The 24,461-nt window shown below is 40.9% G+C and overlaps 2 pseudogenes; one reads left to right on the top strand and one right to left on the bottom strand.

The window, feature by feature from the left end:
- The window catches only part of LOC132353967 (carcinoembryonic antigen-related cell adhesion molecule 1-like), a 902,477-nt pseudogene that overhangs the window by 635,767 nt on the left and 242,249 nt on the right, over positions 1-24,461 (bottom strand).
- LOC132353642 (recombining binding protein suppressor of hairless-like) lies at positions 7,254-8,716 on the top strand (annotated as a pseudogene).

The following is a 24,461-nucleotide window of genomic DNA, read 5'->3' as shown; positions in this document are numbered from 1 at the left end:
TTCCCACAGCTGTTTTGCTTTGTTTTTTTGGAGTATAGCTGATTTGCAATGTTGTGTTAGTTTCAACTGCACAGCAAAGTAATTCATATATATATATATATATTCTTTTTCAGATTCTTTTCCATTATAGGTTATTACAGAATATTGAGTAGAGTTCCCTGTGCTATATACTGTAGGACCTTGTTGTTCCCACATTTTTTTTTCTTCTGGACCTTACCTTCCAGGACACTGGTTACTTAAGTTCTATGGTATCTCAAGTTTCATGTTACCATCAGAAATCCAGGGCCAACACCAGACACTGGGGTGGGCTACCGGAGCTCATGGATGTTTATAACCGTTAGGATGTTCTCAGTTGTAAGAAATAGAAAACCCAACTCAAACTAGCTGAGACAAAAAGGAGGATTATGTAATTACTTCAAAACCCTTTTCAGATAATCCCAACATCTAAATTGTCTTGGTATTGATGTCTGTTGATTGTTTTTTCTCATTCAAGTTCTGATTGTTCTAGCTCTTGGTATGATGGGTGATTTTTTTTTTTTATTGTATCCTGGATATTTGGGGTACAATGTTGCAAGACTTTGGATCCCATTTGATCTTTTTGGCAGGAAGTCACCTGTTTAGGTGTAGTACACAGGTCCAAATGGGAATGGAAGTTCACCTTCCCTCTGGGCCCTTTTGACACTGTGTGTGTGGGAGCGGGGGAGCTGGTGGGGGGTGGCAGAGGGCCAACTGCCTCTACCTCCTTGCTGCTGAAAGTTCAGCTGTCCCCATTCAGCCTAGAGCACTGCCTAGGACTGCCTCACCTCTGTGGGTGGTGGGAGTGAGGTGGGGAGGTGGGGAGTGGGAATTCAGCTCTCCATTCAGCCCCACTGACCTAGTATTATGGGCTCTTCTGTCATATTTGCCTTCTCCTTTTCCAGAAGGAGGATAGTTCAGTAAATTCCAGGAAGTAGTATTTCCTTTCTTGGTTAAACATCTTGTCCATTCTCAGAAGGGATATGACTCTTACGAAGAGAGCTTAACATCCGTTGAGGGATACTTCAAGATCACCATTCCTACTAGGTTGAAGCCTCAGTGAGGTAAGTGATATTATTCCCATTGTAACATGAGGAAGGGTTAAACCATTGCCCTAGTTCACACAAGTAGCAGTGTTGGTAAAATTCAGGCTTTAAAAATTCAAGATTTTAATTCTTAATTATGAAAAACGTCCAAAATAATCAAAAAGAGAAAATACAATGGACTCCATATATTCATCACCCAAATTTAACAATGGTCAAGATTTTGCCACATTTGCTTAATCTATCCCTTTTTCCTTTTTATCTTACATGCTGAAATAATTTAAAGCAAATCCCTGATGGCATCTCTTACACCTATAGGCATCTCTTAAATATAGACTATTTTTTACAAAATCAGAAAGCTATTATCACACCTAAGATAATTAACAGTCACATTTCTATGATTGCTTCAAGTTTTCACTTAGCTACAGACTAAATAAACTCTTTTCTTTCTTTCTTTCTTCCTTCATTTCGTTCTTCCTTTCTTTTGTACTGTCTCTAATTTTGGTATCAGGATAATATTGGCTTCTATTTTCTGGAAGAGATTGTGTATAATTGGTACTGATGCTTCTTCAAATGTTTAGTAGAATTCTCCAGTGAAACTATCTGGGCTTAAAGATTTCTTTTTTTGGAAGTTTTAAAATTATGGATTACATTTCTTCAATAGTTATAGGACTATTGAGATTATTTCATATTGGGTGAATTTGGGTAGTTTGGTTTTCAAAGAGTTGGTCTATTTCTCTTAAGTTGTTGAATTTACCTGGATAGAGTTGTTCATAGAAGTCCTTTATTAAGTTTTTATTGGCTGCAACATCTGTAATTATATCCCCCATTTTATCCTTGATATTGGTAATGTCTTTGTCTTGCTAGAAGCTTATCAATTTTATGGATCTTTTCAAAGAATCGGCTTTCTGTTTCATTGATTTTCCGTTATTTTTCTGTTTTTAATTGTACTTATTTCTGCTCTTTATTATTTCCTTTCTTGTGCTTACTTTTGATTTATTTTGCTCTTTTCCTAGTTATCTGAGTGGGATTTTGACTATTGTTTTGAGACCTTTCCTCTTTACTAAGGTAAACATTTAGTGGTATGAATTTCCCTTTCAGCACCCCTAGATTTGAATATGTTGTATTTTTATTTTCATTCCATTTCCAAATGTTTGGAGAGTTTTCTGTTTTGTTTCTTAGTTTAATTTCTAGTTTGATTCCATTATGATCAGAGAACATAGTTGGTATGATTTTGATCAGCTCATATATTCCCAGACATCAATTTGTTCTCTCAGGGAGAAAACAGTATAAATGTGGTAAGGGCTTTAGGAGGGAGTCATCTCTTACAGCCATCATTGAGTTCACATGGGAATAATAGTTTTACAGGTATAGTGTGCATGGTAAGAGATTTGGCTTTAGGTCACTTATTTGTGTTTCAGGGGTATAGGAAAGAAATTCTAAACAAGTGAGGAATGTGGAGAGGGATTTGCCCAGAACTCCCATCGTGTCCACTAGAGGGTGAACATTGGAGAGAAATCCTAAAATGAGGTGAGACTGCAAAGTGTTTCTTCAAGTTCAGTTCAAGTGATATTCCTCAAGTCCACTTAGTTTTCACTCAGGAGGGAGGACTTACTGTGAATAGCAGTGGAAAGAGCTTCAGAGAGAGCAAATACCTTCATATTCACTGGAGTCCATAAGGAGGAGAAGCCCTACAAGTGCTATGTGTGTGGAAAGGATTTTTGCATATAGCTGAGTTTTCACACTCATCTGAGTGTTCTCTCAGGGGATGAATCCTGTAAATATAATGAATGTGATAAGAATGAAAACAGCCATGAATGGGATGAATGGAGTAAGGGCTTATTTGGAGTTCAGATCTTCGTGTCCATCTCAGAACCCACATGGGAAAGAAGCTCCCATACATAGGAAAAAGATACTTAGGACTTCATGTGAAGCTCATCTTATTCATCAGAGGTGCCTGAGGAAAAGAAAACCATATACATGTGAAGAGTTTATTATTTTGAATAATAGTTCAGACCTTCTTACTCATCAGAGTCTGCACAAGAGGACAGAAATTCTATACATATGGTCAGTAATTGACCTGTCAGGGTTCAGTAGAGAACCAGATGCCACTCTGTATATTCTAGGCATGAACGCTTTTTTTGGGGGGGGGAGAGGGGCGGGGAGTAATATATATATATTTTTTTGCCCTGCCGCATGGCATGCTAGATCTTAGTTCCCCAACCGGGGATCAAACTCGTGCCCCCTGCAGTGGAAGCACGGAACCCTAACCACTGGACCACCAGGAAATTCCCATGGAATAATAATTCTTATTGGAGTATAGTGGACTTACAACGTTGTGTTAGTTTCTGCAGGCATGAATGCTTTTAATATAGGCAATAAGAGGCACACACACGTTTGGAAGAGCTAAGGGAACGTTGATCAGGAAAGCCAACACCAGCCTGCAGCGCCAAACTGGGTTCTCAAGAGCTTTCTTAGAAGCTGCTGCCAATCTCAAGAATCTCAGTCTACAGCAGCAACATGAGTGATACTCAGGGGTTTTCTCTGAAGCTGCTGAAGATGTGGAAAGCCCCACAAGCTATCTCAGTCTATAGTACCAATATGGGTGATATATTTTTTTTAAGTATTAAAAGCTTTATTTATAATTGGAATCATTCAACAAAAAGCAAAAGCAAATGCGCCTGAAAAAGGAACTAAGCTGTGGTCTAGAATAGCCTCAGTAGCTAAGCTGCCTTTGCACCTGGCTGGCATGACAGCTGTGGCTCAGCATACACAGCAGTTGCACTCACAGCGGCATCAATATGGATGATTCTTTTTTTTTTTTTTTTTTTTTTGGCCACACCGCGAGGCTTGTGGGATCTTAACTCCCCGAACAGGGATTGAACCCGGGTCCTCAACAGTGAAAGCACAGACTCCTAACCACTGAACCACCAGGGAATTCCCTGGATGATTCTTAAGAAGCTCACTTGGATGCTTGGAAGCTCATGCCTGTCGACGATTCCTCCTGCAATTGCCTCCGGAGAATAATGCCTTTTCTTCCTATGTTTCCTAAGTCTCATGTGAGTGCCTTTTCAATGGCCAAGTATAACCAAGAAACATCTGGGGAAGGGGATTCTGAGCTATGCTGTTCCTGTCTTCTCTTTTAATACAGGTGCCCTTAACAGATTCAGTCGTAAAAAGAAGTGATGATGTCATGTGACCAACAGACAATATAGCACAGTGTTGTAGGGGCCTCATTTGCACCTCAAGTCTTAGTAAACAGCATGCACACTTATTTATGTCCAATCCATGTAGGTCGTGCTACAGGAAGGGCTACAGTTAGCACTCCACTCTTGGAAGACATCAGTTTTCCTACACTGTTGATGGACTCTATTGGTATCATGCATGGCAAGGATTCCAGAGATACCTCTGGTCTCCCCAATCATTAAACATCTATGCAGAACAAAATCCATAAATGTGATGGTTGTAGCCATGGCTATCGTCAATGCTCAAACTGCTATCATACCTTCTACACAGGAAGAGAATTGTAATTGGGGTGAGTCTTCAGATTTATTAAAAAGACTGTATTAGAAAAATAACCTAATGTTCTTTTTCTAATGTCAGGTCATACAAGTTATCAGAGAGTGTATTCATAAAATAAATAAAATGTGGTGAGAACTTTAATCAATGTGTAGGCCCTTAAATTCATTAGTCTCCACCACATGAGAGAAAGTTTATCGAAGTGATGTTTTAAGAGTATCACAGAAACACTGCTATATGGTCAACACACTGTTTTCTCTTTATGGGCACACAAGAAGACTACGTTCACATCCTCCAATATGGATTGGAGCCATATGATTGAATTCTGGCCAATGGAGTGAGGACAAAAATTATGTGCACCACTTCCTGGCATTGCCCATAAAAATATTCCAAGTGACTCCTTCCTCTTCCACAGTGATCTCTAGACATGAATTATGGGTGCCACCTGTTCCATATTATGTAGCTACAAGATGAAGGACTGCCTGACCTCTGTTAGACATCACTTGAGTGAGAAATCTTTTTTGCACTAAGCCACTGAGATTTCAGGGATTATCTGAAATATTAAGATAAGTCTATCCTAACCAGTACAAAAGTCTTAGTAGCAGCTAATTTCATAATTACACAGGAAGGTAACTCTACAATCCCCCCCTTAAATTTTTGAAACAATTATTTTCAAACTTACATAAAAGTTACAAGTACAGTAACAAAGGATTTTCCTTCCCTGAACTCTGAGACTAGCATGATGCCCCATCACCCCTGGATACTTCTGTGTATATTATTACAAATATGGATATTTTTCTACACAATCATTTCATAACAACCAAAATCAGGAGATTAATATTTGTACATTACTACCATCTAATCCACATATTCCATTCACATTTCATCATTTGCCTCAACAATGTCCTTTATAGCAAAATTAACCAATCTAGGATCACACAATGTGTTTAGTCATCATAGCACCTTAGGCTCCTTCAGTATGGAATAGTTTCTCAGACTTCCATGAGCTTGACACTTTAGAAGATTACATGCTAGTTATTTTTGTTCTTGTGTAGAACATCCCTTAATTTGGACTTGTCTGATATTTCCTCGTGATTAGATTCAGCTTATGCATCTTTGGCCAGAATATCACAGAAGTGATGATGTGCTCTTTTGGCATACAGTTTTATTTATCCCATTTGTGGTGATGTTAATTTTGATTACTGGACCCATATGATGTCTGCTAGACCTTTCACTGTAAAGTTACTAGTTTTTTTCCATTATAATCAGGAAGTAGTGTGTGGAGTGGTACTTTGAGTTCATGAAAATATCTGCTTTTCATTAAACTCTCATTAACTGATTTATTAATATAATCTAGACTCCTGGATTTCTAATCTATTCAGTGTGTTATGATCAGTTTCTGTCACTTGTTTTGATCCTTAAATTAACCCAGATTTGGCCATGGGAACCCTTTAGGCTGGCTTCTGTGTCCTTTTGATTTGTCCCCATCATTCTTTAATCACCCCCTTACTTTCTGGCACAAGACATGTGAGGCTCACCTTGTACTTTCCCAGCCTGTTGATTTGCACCCTCGGGAGTCTCCTAGGTGAAATCTGAAACAGGAGCCCCAGACACAGAGGGCAGGGAGAGACCGAAGAAAGAGGCAGATCACTTCAGGTTGGGAGGTGGCAGGGTTAATAAGGGAACTCACATACAAGGCTTGTCTTTGGTGACTGCAAGACAAATAGGTCTCTGCACCCACCTGCCAGAATCTTAAAAGTTTATATAGAGGCCATAACTGGGTTCAGTCATGTATTCAATCCAGATGGTCTTAACAACATCTTACTGTCTCAAGGCTGTGTCCTGGAGGCAGCTTCTAGTGGGGAGGGGGCAAGTGGACTGCATATTCCAAAGACAGGGGAGGGGGCAAGGAGCCTCCAATTGCCCAAGTCCAACTCATGGGTCAACCAGTGGTCACATCCTCGAAATGACCTTCTCCAACTTAGCCCCTCCTTTTAACAAGGAAGCCTTCTTCTGTGTAGTGGGGAATGGTGATTAGAGGCCAAAATATGGGTACTAGGTGTACTCATTACTGTAGAGTCACAGCTCCCGGGCTCTCTCATACCCAGAACTGGCAGGGGATGAGTGTGTGATTGTGTTTATACACATTTTTGTTTGTTTGTTTTTGGCCATGCTGTACAGCATGCAGGATCTTAGTTCCCCAACCAGGGGTCGAACCTGTGCCCCCTGCAGTGGAAGCAAGGAGTCTTAACCACTGGGCCGCCAGGGAAGTCCCAATACACATTTTTTTTTTCTATATTTCTTCATACAGTTGACCCTTGAACTTGGGTTTGGACTGCATGGGTCCACTTACACGTGGATTTTTTTCAATAGTAAATAGCACAGGAGGGTTGGAGTTGTGGCGAGAGTTTGTGGAAGGTGGCGCCTGATGTGACGGGTTCCTGGCTCACAGCTCCTAAAACCCATGGAATTTCCTGAGTGATAAAGGTGTCTTTTGTTATGTTAATGAGTCATTGAAATTATGAAACTATCATTCAAATGGAAGCATTATAGTTCTTCGGAACCATTATTATCTCAAAAGGAAAGGAGAATGATACAGATACACTGGCTGAGGTGTTTTGAGGGGCATCGAAGTGTTCCAGCCTGTGGCTTACCTTAACATGTTCTTGAAGTACCATGGCGTGGATTAAAAGAAAATTTGGTGAGTGGCCTCCATCTAAACGACTTACTAGGGAAGCTATGCGAAATTATTTAAAAGAGCGAGGGGATCAAACTACTTATTCTTCATGCAAAAGTTGCACAGAAGTCATATGGAAATGAAAAAAGGTTTTTCTGCCTCCTCCTTATGTGTATCTTATGGGCAGTGGATGGAAGGAAAAAAAAGAACAAATGGAATGTGATGGTTGTTCTGAACAAGAGTCTCAACCATGTGCATTTACTGGAATAGGAAATAGTGACCAAGAAATGCAGCAGCTGAACTTGGAAGGAAAGAACTATTGCACGGCCAAAACATTGTATATATCTGATTCAGACAAGAGGAAGCACTTCATGCTGTCTGTAAACATGTTCTATGGCAATAGTGATGACTTTGGTGTGTTCCTCAGCAAGTGGATAAAAGTCATCTCCAAACCTTCCAAAAAGAAGCAGTCATTGAAAATGCTGACTTATACATTGCTTCAGGAACAAAGGTGGCTCTGTTTAATCGACTTCGATCCCAGACAGTTAGTACCAGATACTTGCATGTAGAAGGAAGTAATTTCCATGCCAGTTCTCAGCAGTGGGGAGCATTTTACATTCATCTCTTAGATGATGATGAATCAGAAGGTGAAGAATTCACAGACCGCGAGGGATACATCCATTATGGACAAACAGTCAAACTTGTGTGTTCAGTTACTGGCATGGCACTCCCAAGATTGATAATTAGGAAAGTTGATAAGCAGACCGCATTACTGGATGCAGATGATCCTGTGTCACAGCTCCATAAATGTGCATTTTACCTTAAGGATACAGAAAGAATGTACTTGTGCCTTTCTCAAGAAAGAATAATTCAGTTTCAGGCCACTCCATGCCCAAAAGAACCAAATAAAGAGATGATAAATGATGGCGCTTCCTGGACAATCATTAGTACGAATAAGGCAGAGTATACATTTTACGAGGCGATGGGCCCTGTCCTTGCCCCAGTCATACCCATGCCTGTTGTAGACAGTCTTCAGTTGAATGGCGGTGGGGACGTAGCAATGCTTGAACTTACAGGACAGAATTTCACTCCAAATTTACGAGTGTGGTTTGGGGATGTAGAAGCTGAAACTATGTACAGATGTGGAGAGAGTATGCTCTGTGCTGTCCCAGACATTTCTGCATTCTGAGAAGGCTGGAGAGGGGTCCAGCAGCCAGTCCAGGTTCCAGTGACTTTGGTCCGTAATGATGAAATCATTTATTCCACCAACACCCCAGAACCGGGGCCCTACACCCCAGAACTGGCGCCATGGCCACATTGCAGTGCGACGGGATCAATCCTTTGAGCCAACTCCAGCCAAGTGCCCCCTAATGAGTCAAACACAAACAGCGAGGGGAATTACACAAATGTCAGCACAAATTCAACCAATGTCACATCATCTACAGCAACAGTTGTGTCCTAACTACCGTCTTTTTGCTAGGACGTACACTGACTTGAGTGCAGCAAAATGTTGACAAAAGAAAGAAATAAAAAAATGAACAATCTTTTGTGGTTTCTTGGGAAAACTTTTCATACTCAGTGATACTATTCAAAAAGCCCGTTACTTGCAAGTGCTGATTTGAAGTGCAGAAGCCACAGTAAAGCAAACAAAAAAACCCATCAAAATGTACAAACTTTTGGAAATTGATTTTTTTCAGCTGTTATTTTTGTTTGGTTGGTTTGTGTTTGGTTTTGTTTAAATGGGCAAGAAATAGAGATGTGGCTGGAGTAAAAGATAATCAAACTAGAAGATGAAAATCTAACATAGTTTTTATGGACCAAGGAACTTGTATAAGCTTTAGTAAAAGGTACATTTTCACCATACCTTTTTTATATCACAGTATATATAATACACCTTTGTTACCAAATAGGTCGTTCTCCTCCCCACCCCCTTTGAGCGTTTGCTCTTAAGTACATTCAGGTGCCAAGCCTGACCATGCTTGTTTAATCTAATTACCATACTCCTCCAGGTCTTTTTGGTCTAAGGCTGGAACTGTTCTTTTTATTTTATTATTTTCTTTAAAAGCTGAAGTCTTATGACTTTTCATGAGTGGAAGGTGTTTTGATTTCAGCAAGTCAAATCTTGTAAAGGCCTGCATATTTCTTTTAAGATTGTTTGAAGTCTGCAAAAGCTTTAAAAAAATGCCTCTGTCTTGCCTGCAATACATGCAACGTACATTGACTTAGTCTCTGTTCTCAGACACTGTTGATAGTTATTTCTGTGTGTTCCTTTTTATTAAAAAAATGTATTTATAGTTGTAATCCAAGAGGTTCTAACATTTACCTGGAATTAAATGTGGCCATTTAGTCATTAATGAAAAAAAATAGTAAATAGTACAGTAATACACAATCCACAGTTGGTTGAATCCACAGATGGGGAACTTCCGATGTGGAGGGCCCTTGGATATGGAGGGCCAGCTATAAGTTATACTCAGATTTTTGACTGAGTGGAGGGTCAGCGCTCCTAACCCCCAAGTTGTTCAAGGGTCAACTGTATATATTGAAAAGCATAAATTGACACCAGTACCTCCAACGTTAATCCCAAACCACAGGTGCATTCTGTTTTCTCCCTTCCCAGCAAAGAGCTCCTCTGCGGAAAAGAGTTAATAGCAGGTCTGAGACCACTGTCTGTAGAAAGGCCTGTTTCGAGGTCATGAACGACATCTGGGAACTTGGGTTTTGGTAGGGTTCCCTCACCATTTCCTGCTAATGGGGATTCACTGTGCCTTGACTGTTTGTACAAATAACGTGGCTTATGCTGAACACCTGCTTTCCTTCTGGGCGCCGGGAATTTGAGTTCGTGCTCGGCAGAGTGTGACTATGTGACCAGCCTGCAATGGGAAGCTTGGGCAATGTGTGTCTGATGGGCTTTCCTGGTGGACATACTTCACACGTGTTGTCACAGTTGTTGCTAGGGAATTAACTGTGTCAGACTGGTTTTCTCCAGACTTCACCCCAAGGAACAAAACTTTAGATAAACCAGAGAAAAAAAGAGGGCCTAGGAGGAAAATGCTTAGCTTCCTTGATAACTTCACAGAGTTGGCACAGCGCCCCTCCCTTCAACCCCCAACTGTAATGTTAACCTTGTAAGTGCTGAATTTATTGCTCAGGGGTTTGAGGAGGAAAGAGGGAAACTTTAAAAGCGTGGGTTTGTATTTTGTGGCTATTACACCTAGATGTGGGATCATCTCAGTCAGGGAAAGCTGCAAAGAAAAAGTGTCAGGGGCCACAGCGCCCTGGATTTCTGCTGCCAGTGGGCAGGTTGAAACTTAATCTCTGAGTTTGAAGAACAGAGATGTGTCTTGCCTATAGGAACCTCTGGGGAAAAAAGGAGACAACATGAAAAGAGAGGCAATCTCCAGATGGAGATACACTTTTCGGAGATTTCAAAAGCCGTTTTCAGTTGCTACTGGGCTCTTGGGAAATCAGATGTCTGACCCTGAGAGGCTGATGCGTCTCCAGCCTGGTGTGCATGTTTTCTAGAGGGTCAGTTTGGACTCTTAAGAACGACGAAGAGGAAGGGGTTCAGGAAAGCCTTACTTGGACTTAGAACATAGCTGTCTGGCCCTACTGAGTCTTGGCTTTGCTGCTGCCAAAGAAAAGCAGCTGGCTTTTTTGGGAATCCTGAAATCACAGATGCTATCTGCCTGGACCTGCCTCTGAGCTGAAACCTGAGACTACCTACCTGAGTGTTTCAGTCCCAGCACGCCAGCACGTGCTGTGCTTAATTGAAATGGGATGGAATTTCTTCACTCAAAAAACTGCCTCAGACTATGCAACTGTGGCAGACTTAGGACACCCCTCTAGGGGGACCCTAAACTGTGACAAAACAGCATGGGTGCTCCCACTTCTGGGCACAGATCCAAAGGAAATGAAGACAGGTTACTGAAGAGACACGTGTACTTCCATGTTCATTGCAGCGTTATTCACAACAGCCAAGATACGGAAACAACCTAAGTGTCTGTCAGTGAATGAGTGGATAAAGATGATGTGGTGTTATGTGTACAATGGAATATTATTCAGTCATGAGAGAAAAGGAAATTCTTCCATTTGGGACAACATGGATGGACTTGGGGGGCATTATGCGAAGCGAGATAAGTCAGACAGAGAAAGACAAATACTGTATGTTGTCATGTATATGTGGAATCTAACAAGTAAAACGAAGTAGTGAATATAACAAAAAAGAAACAGAATCACAGATATAGAGAACGAACTAGTGGTTACCAGTGGGGAGAGGGAAGGGGGAGAGGCCAAATAGGGGTAGGGCATTAAGAGGTTCAAACGATTATGTATAAAATAAACATGCCACAAGGATATACTGTACAGCATAGGGAATATAGCCAATATTTTATAATAACTATAGATGGAGTATAATGTATAAAAATTTTGAATCACTATGTTGTACACCTGAAACTAATATAATAATATTGTAAATCAACTATACGGCAATAAAAATTATTTAAATTAAATTAAAAAAAGGAAAATGGAAAAAAGAATTGATTAGACAGGTCATTAAAAAGTTCAGATAAGTTTAAATAAGACCCTGCCCCCCCCACCTTAAAAAAAATTAAAAATAAAAAAAAACCCAAATTATAAAAACAGAGTAAAATGGTGGTTACCAGGGGCTGGGGGGTGGAGGATATGGGAGAGATATTGTTTAAGGGTACATATAACTAGTAATAAATAAGTCCTGGAGACCTAATACATGATATAGTGATTATAGACAACAAAACTGTATTATAAACATTAATTGTTCCCACCACTAGAAGAAATAATTATGTGACGTGATAGAGGTATTAACTAACACCACAAGGGCAATCATTTTGCAATATAAGTGTATCCAACCAATCTGTTGTACACCTTAAATCTACACAGTGTTGTAAGTCAAATATATCTTATTTCTTTTTAAAAAGAAAGTGAAAAAAATATCTTGGAAGCTGCTGGACCCACTGGGTCACATGGAAACACCCACAGGAAAGGCTTATCGCCAGATGAGACCGTCTGAAACTAAGCTGCTTATCCACACTCTGATAGCATTCATCACTTTTGAGCCCTGCCTGTCAAATCAAAACACATCTGAACCTCAATAAGGACAGATTTCATTCAAAAGGACTTGTGTATATACACTACCAAACGTAAAATAGGTAGCTAGTGGGAAGCAGCCGCATAGCACGGGGAGATCAGCTCGGTGCTCTGTGACCACCTAGAGGGGTGAGATAGGGAGGGTGGGAGGGAGACGCAAGAGGGAAGAGATACGGGGATATATGTATACGTAGAGCTGATTCAGTTAGTTATACGGCAGAAACTAACACAACAATGTAAAGCAATTATACTCCAATAAAGATGTTAAAAAAAAAAAGGACTTGTGGTAGGGAGAACACTCCGATTTCAGAAATCTGCAAGTGTCTCAAATTTAAACAGAAAAGGGCCTTTCTAAGGCGGGGTAAGAAAGGCTGGCAGGAACTTTGTGGGGGAGGAGCCGGTGGCCAAGTCAGGGCTTCAACGAGAAATGTTTATTGCCTTCAAAGACATCCCACGGATGTCCTCGAGATGCTTGAGAACAGTAGATACGGTAAGAAACCCAGAAAATAAAACTGCGGTTCTCCAAATCCTCTGACTGGGGAACCTCAACTCTCACCCGGGCCACAGCTCCCCTGTTCACTTGTGGGTTCATTCACTCGTCCATTCATTGTGGATTCCACCCTTTTATCTTGGGGACTGGCGATACGAAGCTGAGTAAGAACTGATCACCTCTCAGGCAACACAGGAGGTTAATTAATCAAATATCCCTGGATGGGATTTCCCTGGCGGTCCAGTGGTTAAGACTCCGTGCTTCCACTGCAGGGGGCGGGGGTTGGATCCCTGGCGGGGGAACTAAGATCCCGCGTGCCTCGGGGCACAGCCAAAAAAAAAAATAATGATAATAAATTTAAAAATAAATAAATAAATAAATAAAATAAGATATCCCTGGAGGGTGATGGAGGGCTTCCTGAAGGCAACAGCTGAGTAGGTTTTTAAGGGCACATGAAAGTTTTCCAGGAAAATAAAGGGAAAGAGTGTCTTCCAGGTGGAAACAATGGCCCACATAAAGGGGTGTGAGGACTTGCGGACTCAGGAAAGGCCAAGTCTGGAAAGTCGGGTCTAGAAAAGGGACCCTGCTGGACGTCACGGACAAAACTTAACCAGGTGAACCAAACCCTTGTTTGGTCCAGTGAGGTTTTCCCACTAAACCCCCAGAATTGTCAGATCTCCGAGCAACTCCCCGTTACTGGGAGGAAGGCTTCTGATGATCGTTGAGGCACAGAGAAGAAGTTAGGAGCTGTGAGGGGACGCTTCTCCCAGTAAGGGGAGACGTTAACGAGAATAGGGAACGTGTCTCAAATGCTCACACTGTGCGTGGCCCGGTGCTGTGTTTTATGTGTGTTCACTGTGTTGTGCCTCCTGATGACCCTGCGAGGAGGTTAAGATCTTCCTTTTACACAGATGAGGCACAGAGAGGTAATGAGTCCATGTTAAACCCTCAGCGATGTGGCTCCAGAAACCACGCTCCTCCCTGCGTTATACTCTCCGGCAGCCAGATCCTATGTCAGCAGGAGCTTTCTCCCTCTTCCGTGGGTCTGTCCTTCACTCCCTGGGGATGGCTGAGTAGTGCCCCCCACAAAGACACCCACATCCTGATCCCCAGAACCTATGCATATGTTCCCTTTTATGGCAAGAGGGACTTTGCAGGTGTAATCAATGTCTTGAGATGGGGAGATGATCTTGGATGATCCAGGTGGACCCAATGTAATCACAAGAGGCTTATAAGAGGAAGGCAGCCTGTTAGAGAGAACATTCCATGCAGCTGGCTTTGAGGATGGCGGGAGGGGTCACAAGCCGCCTCTAGAAGCTGGAAGAGGCAAGGAACGAACGGCTCCTTCCCTGGAGCCCCCAGGATCAGCCCTGCCCAACACCTTGATTTTAGCCATACTCGCTTTGGATCTCTGACCTCCAGAACTGTAAGAGAACACATTTTTGTTGTTTGAAGCTAAGTTTGTGCTAATTTTCCACAGCAGCCATAGGAAATGAATCCACTCCTTGACTGTCCTCTCCTGATTCCATGAGAATTCCCCCCTTGTCTTGTGTTTGTCTTTAGAGCAGCACGGAGACATGGTGAAGAGCACGGGCTTTTGAGTCAGAGCTGGATTCAGGCCCAGCCACTGCCTATTGTCAACTCTGTGACCCGGGTGCCTTACTCTCATTGAACCTCAGCCTTCCTATCTATTAAATGGGAGCAAAAGTCATCCTGATCCTCATTAGTTATTGAGAATTTATCTAATGTGCCAGGCACTGAGCCTCACATAGATAAGCTCACAAAATCTCTAGAACAACTATGTGGGTTGGGTTTTGTCATCACTACTCAAGTACCATTAAATGAAACAGAGACTAGCAATGTTTTTGTTTTAACACGACAGATTAAGATATGTCAGAGGTCCATTAGTCCATGAACATAGGAGAGGGATGTGTCATTGAGCCTTTTCTGGCTTCAGGAAGAAAATTCACCAGCAATGATTCTTTTTTTTTTTTTTTTTTGCACTGAGCAGGGGTCGAACCCAGGCCCTTGGCAATGAAAGCTCAGAGTCCTAACCACTGAACCGCCAGGGAATTCCAACAATGATTCCTTTTTATAAAACAAATATGAACATCAAAAAAATTACTAAGCAACAAATAAGTAAAGCTGCTAGCCAGAATTTCACACTTTTCAAAGATTACAGTCTGATGTTCGGGTGTCTGACAAGCACATTGGCAAAGACAGCTTTACCATGCAGAAATAGCATCTGCTTCTATGAAGCTACCAGGAAAGGGGGTCCCCCGAGTAGAGTTAGAACAGCTTTGCACCTGCCCACACGTTAATCCTCACAACTATCCTGAGAGGTAGGCTCTGTTGGAATCCTCAACTCGCAGATGACGAATTAACATAAACCAATTACTTGACCAGTGAGTAGCGCGGCCATGATTTGAACTCGGGCATTTTGAGGTTTTTTTGGTTTTTGTTTCTTGTTTTGTTTTTTTTGAAGATGTGGACCATTTTTAAAGTCTTTATTGAATTTGTTACAATATTGCTTCTGTTTTATGTTTTGGTTTTTTGGCCACGAGGCATGTGGGATATTAGCTCCCTGACCAGGGATTGAACCCACACCCCCTGCATTGGAAGGTGAAGTTTTAACCACTGGACAGCCAGGGAAGTCCCCTGAACGCAGGCATTTTTGGCCCCAGCCCCAAAATATATTCTATTGCCTCCCCTGCCCCACATTTCCTGGGGTGGGACGGCTGGCCTGGGCGCTCTGAGGACCAGCTGTTGGCACTGATGGTGCTTGTCGAAGGTGAGCTAGAGGCTGCAGGACCCCAGCCCACACTCTGCTCACCAGGGGCTGTGTCTGCTCAGTGGAAGGGGAACCTTCCTGTAATTTTCACAAAGATACCAAGCAGGCTAGGGGATTCCTGCCTTTTTTCTTATGACTTCCTTTCCTTTCTCCAGCTCTGTCTTCTCGTGATTCTGCCCTTCCCCAGAGAAAGGAGAAAACCACCAAGTTCCAGGTGAGTTGAGTTTTCGTATCTTGTTTTGCAGTGAGTGGCCGCGTCTTTTCTGATTTCTTGGAGGGTGAAAGACGATACCAAATATTTAGTATTTGTGATGTACCAGGCATTTGCCTTTTATGATGCAATTTCATTTGTTCGTTTTGTTTGTTCCCATTTTTGTTTCCCAAATAATAGTGTAGAAGTGAATTTAAAAATTTCTACATTTACTACTTGCCTTACAAACCAGTTGTTTTCTGACTTGAATTTTTATTTATTTATTTGTTATCGAAGTATAGTTGATATACAATATTGTGTTTCAGGTGTACAGCAAAATGACTCAGTTATGCATATGTATATATCCTTTTTTCAATTCTTTTTCATTATAGTTTATTGCAAGATATTGAATATAGTTCCCTGTGCTATACAGTAAATCCTTGTTGTTTAACTATTTTATATATGGTAGAGTGCATCTGTTAATCGCATACTCCCAATTTATCCCTCTCCCAAACCAGTTGTTTTCAATGCTCTTCTTAAAATAGGCATTCCTAACTATATTTGCAATAATAGAAAATGATTTTGAATAGTGCTTTCTCTACTTACTTTTTATAACTGCTTGATTGAGATACAATTCACATACTGTATAATAAACCCACTTAAAGTGTAAAATTCAAAAGTTTTTAATACAAGCACAGATATGTGCAACTATCACCACAGTTAATCTTAGAACATTTTCATCACCTCAAATTAACACTATACCTTTTAGCTACTACACCACTCCATCCCTCGTAAAAATGGAATCATATAATATGTAGTCTTTTTTTAAAAATTATTTATTTATTTATTTATGTATTTATGGCTGTGTTGGGTCTTTGTTTCTGTGCGAGGGCTTTCTCTAGTTGTGGCAAGCGGGGGCCACTCCTCATTGCAGTGTGCGGGCCTCTCACCACCGCGGCCTCTCTTGTTGCGGAGCACAGCCTCCAGACGCGCAGGCTCAGTAATTGTGGCTCACAGGCCCAGCTGCTCCGCGGCATGTGGGATCTTCCCAGACCAGGGCTCGAACCCGTGTCCCCTGCATTAGCAGGCAGACTCTCAACCACTGCGCCACCAGGGAAGCCCTATGTAGTCTTTTTATGACTGGCCTCTGTGATTTGGTGTAATGCTTTCAAGGTTTATCCATGTGTGGCATGTATCACTACTCCGTCCCTTTTTATGACTGAATAATATTCCATTTATGGATGTAGCACATTTTGCTTAATTCATCGGTTTGGATTGTTTCCACCTTCTGGCTGCTATGTATAATGCTACTGTAAACCTCTGTATACAAGTTTTTGCATGCATATGTTTTTGTTTGTCTTGGACATGTCTCTTGGGTAGAAGTAGAGTTGCTGCATCATCTAGTAACTCTGTTTGTTTATTTATTTATTTTTGGATTTAGCAAAATGTATTTATGTGGTTTGCAATCACTTTTATATATAATTAAGTTATTGCCTGTTGTCTCAGTGTAGGAATGGTTTCCAGGAACTCTCCCTCTGCAAACTGTTAATGAATGTTGACAATGCAGAGTTTTTAAGGTTTGTCGCTGAACAAGAGATCTTCAGATGCCTTGTAATCTTGCACCTCATACATGAAAGAAACTTGGTAGGTGACTTCCTGAATTTGGCAACGATCCTAAAAGTTTATATGACATTACTAAAACAAGTTGTGGAGCCCAAATAAACTTTTTATAAACTAGCAATAGGAAAAATAAATTGAATAACTAGATTACAGAAAAGAAAAAGTACTTTTTCATTTTCTATATAGAAAATAATATAATAAAACCATTGTCATATGAAAAGGTGATCAAAGATAACCAAAGTTTTAGAAAATGAGAATATGGAAATATGGAGAGATTCATTCCTTTAGCTATTTCATCCACAGATATTTATTATTTGCCTACTCTATTTTCCAGAATGCTACTAGGGGCTGAGAATAGAACAGTGAATAGACATAAATAGTCCCTGACATTGTAGTAACTATGTTTAAATGTTTGAGAAGCTGCCAGACTCTTTTCCAAAGTGGCTGCACCATTTTACAATCCTGCAAGCCATGTTTCCAATTTCTCCACATCTTTGCCAACACTGGTTATTACTTGACTTTTTTTTTCATTCTAGCTATCCTAGTGGGTGTGAAGGTGGTATTTGTGGTTTTGATCTGCCTTTTCCTAACAACTAATCTGCTCATTTAAAAACTGAGTTATTTGACTTTGTATTATTGAGTTGTAAGAGTACCTCATATGTTCTAGATACTAGTCCCTTTTCAGATACATGATTTGCAAATATTTTCTCCCATTCTGTATGTTGTCTTTCCATTTTCTTCATAATGTCTTTTGCACAAAAATGTTTAATTCTGATGAAATCCAAGGTATCCTTTTTCGTTGTTGCTCATGTTCTAAGAATCCATTCCCAAATCCGAGGTCTTGCGTATTCACCTGTTTTCTTTGGAAATACTTCTAGCTTTAACTCTCACATGTAGGTCTTAGGTCAATTTTGAGCTAATTTTGTATAAAATCGGAAGTAAGTATCTAGTTTCATTCTTTTACACGTGGCTATCCAGTTGTCCAGCACTATTTGTTGAAAAGATTTTTCTTTCCCCATTGAATGATTGTGGCGCCCTTGTTTGAAAAACAGTTGACCACAGACATAAGGTTTTATCTCTGGACTCTGAATTCCATCCCATTGATCTATATATCCATCCTTATGCCAGTACCACATTATCTTTTTTTTTTTAAATGAAATGCGAAGTTTTTTTTTTCCTTTTTAAATTATTTATTTATTTATGGCTGTGTTGGGTCTTCGTTTCTGTGCGAGGGCTTTCTCTAGTTGTGGCAAGTGGGGACCACTCTTCATCGCGGTGCGCAGGCCTCTCATTATCGCGGCCTCTCTTGTTGCGGAGCACAGGCTCCAGACACGCAGGCTCAGTAATTGTGGCTCACGGGCCTAGTTGCTCCGCGGCATGTGGGATCTTCCCAGACCAGGGCTCGAACCCGTGTCCCCTGCATTGGCAGGCAGATTCTCAACCACTGCGCCACCAGGGAAGCCCCAACACATTATCTTGACTGCTGTTGCTTTGAAGTTTTGATCAGAAAGTGTGAGAATTCTAACCTTCAAACATCTTATGTTGATGCATTTCAAAGTAAGTTGAAGATATTTCCTCCTAAGTATTTCAGTATCCGTATCATTAACAAGAGTTCAATATTTGTGTATGGATATTTTTTCTTTTGAGGTAAAATTGACATACATCAAAATGAACATATCTTAAGTGAACTATTCATTGAGTTCCAAAATCTGAATATGTGCGCAGTCAATTGGAGCCCCTAGCAGTATAAAGAATTATCCCAGGGAGTTTGTAATGCCCCTTCCCAGGCTCTTCCCTCATGCTCCTCTCCTGCATAACCAGACTAAACACTGTTCTGTTTAAATCTTCTATTAATTTGATGTCTTTCTTTAGAATCTGAAGGTTGTCTTCAACCTGGCCGGAGGTATTAATATAGAAGCAGCCTGTCTCATTTAGTAGGGCACAGATACCCCCCGTCTCAGCTGTTATAACACTAAGGGCCTTCCTATTTTGGAAAACCACTTTGGCCAGAGAGCCTAGGGCTGACTGCTGTTCCTTGGTGGCTGCTACCGTAGCCTTCCAAGGTTCCTGGACCATGATGGTGGGATGGAGAACGCTCCTCTCTAAGGGGTATGCCTGCAAACCAGGAGAGCCCTCTAAAGACACTGTGTAATATTTCAGGCTGATCAAGAATTGGGTTATCATAAGCATGTCCCCTTCAATCAGTGGTTCATTTTTGTCTCTCCCAGACAGGTCTTAAGGCCTCCTTGAGGAAGGACCCAAGGTTGGGAATGCCTCCTGAGGAAGCTAAATCCTTTGTAGTCATAATGGTCACCTCTGGGACCACAGCAATAATTGTGCAGGAGCCCCTCCAAAGTGTGGGAAGATCTAGATAGACCCCGTTACCACATAGAAATGAAAATCCAGTGCACCTCAAGGATACCCCCGTTGTGGGTCCCCAGAGCCAGGCCCTGACCTTTTGGAAGTTTTCCTCTGGAAATAGACTGGGGTCCCATGGCCTGGGATTATATTGGGAAGGCCAAACTCTGTGGAAGTAATCATCTATACTTGAAGGGGAGAATCCAGGCTCTGACTGATGAGTGTGACCAGGGAATTGGCATAACAAATTTCTGAATATTAGCTGAATTATGTTATATTTTGGAGGAGAATCTTGTCGGGAGGTTAAACTAAGTAAGTGTCCGGTGGTCACACCGATCCCCACCTATTTAGTTCCCAGGGCCGAGCCGTTTATGGGGATATGGTCTTCATTAATATATTTGTTAGTCACATTTTTCCTTGAATTTCCCCAACATAAAGTGAAATTACCTTTGTGTACATCATATTCATCTTCCTCTGACCAGGGATCCCATTCCAGGCTGGTCTGATTAAAACTGAGAGTGTAATTACAAAGAGTCATTTAGCCAGCCCAAAATGGGTCCCCCCATCCATGTAGGTTTTGGAAACAGAGCTGTGCCTTTCCTAAGGGCCTGGAAACTGTACCTACACAGACAACTAGACCTGTGCCAAAAGCTTCAGGTTCTACCTGCCTTTGGCCTCCGTACAAAAGGTAATCCATCCCATAATATTGGCCTGATAGATTATACAACTGTTTGATGGAGGTAGGGAGGGCCAATAAGTAGAGTTCCTCTAAGTTTTGAGTTCCCCTGGGGCATGTCCAACAGTCGGTTTTATTAGTTAATTTTGCAACTTGATTTATGGTGTCAGAGGATGGCGGGGATATGGAGAAAAGAAGGGAAAAGAGCAAAGTCCAGTAACTGTAAGAAGAAATGCCACATTAGGGAAGTAAGAGGCAGTGTGCGAATTCATTTTGTGACGATATGCAGAATAGGAGAAGGGCAAGCACAACGAGAAAAGTCAGGAGGTACAGTAGGCCTGTTGCTTCTGCCAGCTGTGGGAATGGTGAGTTCACGTACCCAGAGGGCCTAGGTTTAAAAGGCAATGGGCCTGTTGTGGTGTATAATCTTAGAAGTCCCCTTGGAGGATTCTGTCCCATGATAATTGTAATATGTATTGTCTCTGATAATTTGGGGGCCGTTAAGTATAACTGAGGCTCTTGAGAATTTATGTCTTTCAGCAACGCCCAGTAGAAATCAAGTCCAAAAGGGGAAATTGAAAGCTGGTGTATAGGGGTCAATGGAAAGGGCAGATTTAGTAGCTATCTTAAAGTGTACATTAGTATTAGAAGGAAGTGAGGTTATTGGCGTTAGATCCGTGCCATCCTAGCTAGGCAGTCCCTGGAATACTAGGGAACCGCTCTGCAACGGAGGGTGATAAGTGCAAGCAGAAATGAAATGGCCCAGAAAATAACAAGGAAAATGAAACAGTTGTAAATCAGTTTCTCAAGATCCAGAAAGCAAGGAGGAGACATCACCTGGTCCTTTTTTGAAAAGGAAGCAAAGACCTTCCAGAGTTTCGCAGCTATACGTTGGGTCCGGCAATTTTTCTACCTCCTGGGGGTTTCGTTCTTCAGGGGGAGGAGCTGCTTTCAGTCTGGATATGTGAATCCAAGGGGTGAAGCCTTGGACTTTTGCCGCCATGGGGATGGTCAGCAGGACTTGGTGTAGCCCCGTCCAGATCGCACTTAATGGCTTCCGGTCCTGTGGGAGAGTCTTAACATACACTCAGTTACCAGGTAGTAAGTTTTTAGATGTTTCTGTGAGATCAGGGTCAGGTTTGGCACTGTTTGGGTCCTAATATTTCCATATATATATTTTTTGATGGATCATTATTGGAGTATAATTGCTTCACAATACCGTGTTAGTTTCTGTTGCACAACAAAGCAAATCAGCCATATGCATACATATGTCCCCATATCCCCTCCCTCTTGAGCCTCCCTATCCCACCCCTCTAGGTCATCACAAAGCACGAAGCCAATCTCCCTGTGCTATGCTGCTGCTTTCCACCAGCCAACTATTTTACATTCGGTAGTGTATATACGTCGATGCTACTCTCACTTCACCCCAGCTTTGCCCTCCCACCCCATGTCATTAAGTCCATTCTCTATGTCTACCTCTTTATTCCTGCCCTGAAACTAGGTTCATCAGTACCATTTTTTTTTTTAGATTCCATATATATGCCTTAGCATATGGTATTTGTTTTTCTCTTTCTGACTTACTTCACTCTGTATGACAGATTCTATAGGTCCATCCACCTCACTGCAAATAACTGAGTTTTGTTTCTTCTTATGGCGTTTATTCCATTGTATATATGTGCCACATCTTCTTTATCCATTCATCTGTCGATGGACATTTAGGTTGGTTCCATGTCCTGGCTATTGTAAATAGTGCTACAATGAACATTGTGGTGCATGTCTCTTTTTGAATTATGTTTTTTTGGGGGTATATGCCCAGTAGTGGGATTGCTGGGTCATATGGTAGTTCTATTTTTAGTTTTTTAAGGAACCTCCATACTATTTTCCATAGTGGTTGTATCAATTTACATTCCCACCAACAGTGTAGGAGGGTTCCCTTTTCACCACACCCTTTCCAGCATTTATTGTTTCTAGCTTTTTTGATAATGGCCATTCTGACCAGCATGAGGTGATACCTCATTGTAGTTTTGATTTGCATTTCTCTAAGAATTAGTGATGTTGAGCATCTTTTCATGGGCCTCTTGGCTATCTGTACGTCTTCCTTGGTGAAATGTCTATTTAGGTCTTCTGCCCATTTTTTAACTGGATTGTTTGTTTTTTTGATATTTGAGCTCCATGAGATGTTTGTATATTTTGGAGATTAATCCTTTGTCTGTTGTTTCATTTGCAAATATTTTCTCCCATTCTGGGTTGTCTTTTTGTATTGTTTATGATTTCCTTTAGTGTGCAAAAGCTTTTAAGTTTAATTAAGTCCCATTTGTTTATTTTTGTTTTTATTTCTGTTACTCTAGGAGGTGGGTCAAAAAAGATCTTGCTATGGTTTATGTCAAAGAGTGTTTTTCTTATGTTTTTCTCTGAAAGTTTTATAGTGTCTGGTCTTACATTTAAGGCTTTAATCCATTTGGAGTTTATTTCTGTGTATGGTGTTAGGTAGTGTTCTAATTTCATTCTTTTACATGTAGCTCTCCGGTTTTCCCAGCACCACTTATTGAAGAGGCTGTCTTTTCTCCATTGTATGTTCTTGCCTCCTTTGTCGTAAATTAGGTGCCCATATGTGTGTGGGTTTATCTCTGGGCATTCTATCCTGTACCATTGACCTATATTTCTGTTTTTGTGCCAGTACCATACTGTCTTGATTAGCTTTGTGGTATAGTTTGAAGTCAGGGAGCCTGATTCCTCCAACTACGTTTTACTTTCTCAAGATTGATTTGGCTGTTCGGGGTCTTTTGTGTTTCCATACAAATTGTAAGATTTTTTGTTCTAATTCTGTTAAGAATGCAGTTGGTAGTTTGACAGGGATTGCACTGAATCTGTAGATTGCTTTGGGTAGTAATTTTTACAATATTGATTCTTCCAGTCCAAGAACATGGTATATTTCTCCATCTGTTTATGTCATCTTTGATTTCTTTCATCAGTGCTTTATAGTTTTCTGAGTACAAGTCTTTCGCCTCCTTAGGCAGGTTTATTCCTAGGTATTTTATTCTTTTTGTTGCAGTGGTAAATGGGAGTGTTTCCTTAATTTCTCTTTCTGATTTTTCGTTGTTGGTGTATTGGAATGCCAGAGATTTCTGTGCATTAATTTTGTATCCTGTAACCTTACCAAATTGATTAGTTCTAATAGTTTTCTGTTGGCATCTTTAGGATTTTTCTATGTATAGTATGGCATCGACAAACAGTGAGAGTTTTACTTCTTCTTTTCCAATTTGTATTCCTTTTATTTCTTTTTCTTCTCTGACTGCTGTGGCTAGGACTTCCAAAACTATATTGAATAAGACTGGTGAGAGTGGATGTCCTTGTCTTGTTCCTGATCTTAGTGGACATGCTTTCAGCTTTTCACCATTGAGCATGATGCTTGCTGTGGGTTTGTCATATATGGCCTTTATTATGTTGAGGTAGGTTCCCTCTATGCCCATTATCTGAAGACTTTTTATCATAAATGGGTGTTGAATTTTGTCAAAAGTTTTTTCTGCATCTATTGAGATGATCATATGGTTTTTACTCCTTAGTTTGTTAATGTGGTGTATCACATTGATTGATTTGCGTATATTGAAGAATCCTTGCATCCCTGGGATAAATCCCACTTGATCATGGTGTATGATCCTTTTAACGGGCTGTTGGATTCTGTTTGCTAGTATTTTGTTCAGGATTCTTGCATCTATGTTCATCAGTGATACTGGTCTGTAGTTTTCTTTTTTTGTGATATCTTTTTCTGGTTTTGGTATCAGGGTGATGGTGGCTTTGTAGAATGAATTTGGGAGTGTTCCTCCCTCTGCAATATCTTGGAAGAGTTTGAGAAGAATGGGTGTTAGCTCTTCTCTAAATGTTTGATAGAATTCGCCTGTGAAGCCATCTGGTCCTGGACTTTTGTTTGTTGGAAGATTTTTAATTATGGTTTAATTTCATT

This window comes from Balaenoptera ricei, chromosome 19, assembly GCF_028023285.1.
Source record: "Balaenoptera ricei isolate mBalRic1 chromosome 19, mBalRic1.hap2, whole genome shotgun sequence".
NCBI classification, from domain to species: domain Eukaryota; kingdom Metazoa; phylum Chordata; class Mammalia; order Artiodactyla; family Balaenopteridae; genus Balaenoptera; species Balaenoptera ricei.
The sequence above is the reverse complement of the archived record's forward strand: the minus strand, read 5'-3'. Positions and strand labels throughout refer to the sequence as shown.